Source organism: Onychostruthus taczanowskii, unplaced genomic scaffold (assembly GCF_017590055.1).
Source record: "Onychostruthus taczanowskii isolate IOZ18803 unplaced genomic scaffold, ASM1759005v1 scaffold6, whole genome shotgun sequence".
Taxonomy (NCBI): Eukaryota; Metazoa; Chordata; class Aves; order Passeriformes; family Passeridae; genus Onychostruthus; species Onychostruthus taczanowskii.
Window position 1 is genome coordinate 11,047,787 of NW_024503679.1, and position 4,679 is coordinate 11,052,465.

Here is a 4,679-nt window from a genome sequence, read left to right on the forward strand (position 1 = left end):
AATTTACCTGCAAGAAACAACACAGGGAGAAAGGATTTGTGTATGTTCACAAGGAGCTGAATGCTGTGGATGTTGCTGCAAGGCAGTGCAATGCTTTCAGCTGCCCCTAAAGCCTCCTACACTCCTCACACCAGCAGGGAAAACTTGTCCTTGGGGAATGATTCTGCCCCAAAGTGCCGCTTGCTTTGGGACATCAGTCCGTGGGATAAATAAATAAATAAGATGCTCTGCTATGTACAACAGTCTGAAGTGTTCTCATACACCACTTGATATACTGCTTTCCCACTCCCTCTCTTGTGATTCAGTCTTACCTATGGAGCAGAAAGACAACTTTACAACAGGTCTTCACACACCTGTTATGTATTTACTCGAGAGGGACCATCACATCCACTAAGCCTTTGTCTCAGAACAGGAGCTGTTCCGCACTGGGCATCCCAAATCAAGCCAGCACTGGCTTTCAGGCCAAATGCTTGGAAGAATTTTCTATTCCTTAAAATGCTCTGAAGGGAAATTGCCCTCTGCATGGGGGAGAATTAAAATGTTACTGCTTTTTTGTCCAACACTCCTGCACAGAGAGCCAGCATATCTTCAAGAGCAAATTGATCCAGAACTAATACAAGAAATCAACAGGATACAGTTCTGGGCATCTTAAATCTACCCTAAAAATATCTTCTTGGGATCCCTCAATTAGTCAGAGCAACCTGCTTCTTCTGAAGGCTTCAGGAAAAGAAAGGATCGTCCTGCTGACATTGAGTGACAGAAGCAATATAGGGAGGCCAGCTAATTTAATCCTAACTGGATTACCATGCAGCATAATATCATGCTGTGTTAAATCACCACAAAGACTCAAGTTGGTTTCAATATTTCAAATAAAAAACAGGTCCTCTGGCAACCCAGCACAGTTTGGCATCACTTTTCAGCCCTGACTCAGAAGGAAGAACCACACCTACTGAATCACTGGTGTTTCCTTTGAGGTCTGAATATTGGCTGTTTCACTCCTGTGATCTAGAAAGATTCCAGATGACTTCAGCTGACAGGTATCATTCCAGGTATATGCCTACTGGACTTGTAGAAAACTCCATTACATATCCTCACTGACACAAGAAAAGGTCAAAAATAAACCCCATCCTGTACAGTTCAGCATTAACCTTTCACCCATGAAAAAACTGACCTCCGTGCTCTCATTCATTTTAATCTGACACACCACAAAACCTTATCTTTAGTGAACAGAGAAAATAGGAGAGAACAGGGATGGAACACATTGGCAGAGGAGACTGGAGCCTTCACTTTGCAGCTGTAGGGCTGAACAAGATCAAATGGAGATATCCCATTTTCTGCTGTGCATGGGAATAAAATTCCAGGTAAGTGCTGAGCTCAGGGAGAACTCTGGGAGCTGTACATGTGTTTGGGCGTCTCTCTGGTGAGGGGTGATGTCTGCACAAACAATGTATTACAAACCTCCTCTGCAGATGACAGCTGACTTCACCATTTCCCTGCAGGGGCGGGCAGTGCAGAGCCACTGCCCCGTGCACGGGAGGTCAGGGAGTCTGGCAGCCAGCACTGGGGAAGGGGCTGTGCCCACAGGATGGGTTGTGGGGGCAATGAAGGGCCTGCTGCTCCTCAGTAAAGCAAGGGGAATTGGAAACACCATCTGCTGCTGACAAACAGCCTGGAATCAGCTTGGCCAAGCAGTACCCAGGAGTCCTTAAAGAGCTGGCTGAGTGAGCTGCTGGCCCACTGATGCTTGTTCATAATCTCTGCTGGGGCAGGTCCCGAGTACTGAAGCTCTGAGCCCACAGTCAGCCAAGATACACAATGATGAGCCTCATAAATACGTGCTAGTTTGATTGACATAAATTCCAGGCAAAATAATGGAAAATCTGATACAGAATTCAGTTCATTAAGCACTGAAGAATAGATGTAATGGTAATTTTAGTTAAGGCACTTGTGTATAAAACAGGTGCTTCCAGCCTTTTATTATTTGGCATGATTCTAAGCTTGTTTGATAAAGCTGCCTGCATGGCTGCAACACAATGTAATTAGATTTTGATAAGGGTTGAATTTTCCAGGGTTCTGTGATATGAAGATGTGTAATGCCAGTAGTTCATCCATTAAAATGGCTTAGCAGAAGCCAGGCTGGGGGTCCCTAATGGGATCCATCTGAGGGACCTTGAGGGAAATAATTCTAATGGGCATCTACAGGGGTTGGTATCAGATCCAATGGGTTTCCACACAGACTGTATTTTAATAGAATCAAATATAAAATTGTACAAGAAATGCATGCCTGACAATGGGATGTTGAGTCTTAGAAAGAAGTCACTCAGGAGAGTTACTATTATCCAACAGTAAACAAAACAGGAATTCCTCTCTGTGCATTAGAGGTGAACAATGGGAATACTTTGCACACCTCTGGGCTGTCACGAAGACATCAGAAAAAGGTGGTGGAGAAATATTCACTAGCAAGGATCTGAGGGCTGGACAGAATGCTATATGGGGGAAGACTAGAAAATAGGAAGTTTGAACCTAATTACTGTAACAAATAAAAAAAGAAAAACTGAGAAGTTGACAACTGCGCACAAATAGTTTCAAGCAGAGACTGCTGGTGCTAAAGAGCTCTTTAATCTAGCAGAAATTCATGACCAGAACTAATAGCTGGGAGACATATGCTGAGTAAAATCAAATGGGGAACAAAGCCCACATTCTGCACAGTGGATGATGGATCACTGAAACTGGTACCAAAGGAAGTGATGGAGTTTCTGTCAGGGTGGATACTGCAGGGCAGGATTTGGGTAGAGGACACTATCCTAATCACTAGTAAAATACCTATTTGAGTATTAAGTAAAAACTCTTACTTCTCCAGACTGCTTAGATGAGGTACCTTTCACTGACTTGCATTTTGCAAGAATTAAAGTAAGCTGAATAGCCCTGAGTGTCATGAGGTAAACTCAGCCAAGAGAAGCAGGCAGCTTTAGGCCTGGGTCACCTACTAAAGAATAGAAATATCCTAGGTCAAGGAGACAGAGATGTTTAAATATAACAGCATTTTGCTGCTGAAAAGACTTCTAGGGTCTGTGCCTACAGGAAACAGGTATTGTTCTGAGTTGATATTTCTGTATACATTGGCAGTGGATAGGAGGAGAGCAGATTCATCTGCCCATCAGGTAGACATCACACAACAGAATGCCCTAACCAGAAGAAATTTCCTTTGTCCCAAAAGCTAAGATAAGCTCATGTACTCTTATCTTATTCAAACTTTATGCTGATCTTCCACAAGGAAAAACAGCCTCATATGACAACAGCTGAGACCAGTGGTATCTTTGCAGCTTGCTTTAGCTATGGAGGAAAAAACCCAACCTCCTCCTATCCCACAGAAGCCCAGAGGAAATGGATTTTCCTTGTGAGCAGTGGTTAACAAATCAGAATAACAAAGTTTTGGGTGTATTCAGCGAAAGTCTTTAGTCCCTGCCAGCAAGAAACCCAACCTTCTCCTCAGGGTGCTGTTTGCAATGTTGATCTTCATTTTTCATTCCCCTGAAGCATGCCAAGGAGATCCAGCCCTGAGTCTGCAGCTCTGGTTGGGATTCACTGTGCTGGGAATGCCTTTGATCAATGTTGTGGCAGCAGTGGTTCCATGCTGCAGCGCTTCTGCTCCGTGGTGTCTCCAGGGGCACGTCCAGGCACATGCTAATGGGTGAACAGCTTCTGGAAGAAGCAGCTCTGGAAGCAGGTGAGTAAAGAGGGAGGTCTGTGTGAGCACAGATGATGGAGACATGGTCTGCCTTGACAAGGGAACTGGGGAGGTTGTGCCTGTAGCAACAGCTAAACAGACTGTCAGGGCAGGGCAGGGGGAGCAGCTCAAGTGTGGAAGCTGTCTCTTACTGAGGTGTAGGTTCAGGCTGAGCAGGCTGTGCCCAAAGGTGCAGCTCAGTGTGTGGGAGTGCCAGTGTGTGCTCAGTCAGATGGAACCTGGCACAGAGGAGCAGTGCTCAAGGATAACTAAAGGCTCAGTACAGTCTGGAGCAGGCTAAGCAGTGGCAGGAACATCCCCTGCTCAGGATCTCACTGGTTGGCCCCAGCTGCAGCTGAATGGCTAAGGAGAGAAACCTTGGAAACATGCTGGGAATACAGCCAATGCCCCTACCATATGTGTCATAAATGACACAAATAGCACAGTCAATGCCCCTATCATATGTGTCATAAATAACACAGGCCTCTGGACATATCCTCCTTTGATTACTTTGAAAATCATTGAGGTGTTCTGGCTACTAGAATAAGGTGAGCTCCTACAGCCACAGGAACTGCCAGATCACTGCTGGCAAACTCCAGTTCAGTTTCAGGGTCCTTCTCTTCTGGCAGAAGTCACCCTGAAGAGAAGTTGTTCTGCACACACTTCGGTGGAGCTGAAAAGAGAATTTTGTCCAGGCTCTAGTGGGGAGCACTGTGAGGGGTAATTCTTGCAGCACAGAGCCTTCCAGACAGGCAGCAGTGATCTCACCATGCTTCCTGCCAGGTCCAGGCCACAAAAACACCTCCCATCCCTGCAGACTGCTCTCCTGCACAACTCCATTTGCACTTTCTGAGAGAGCAGCTGGAGCAGGCAGGTTTTGTGGGGAGAGGAGAGCAGGAGCAGCAGGAGTTACACAGGGTCAGGACTGTGCCTCTGTCCCTGTGTGGGGTAC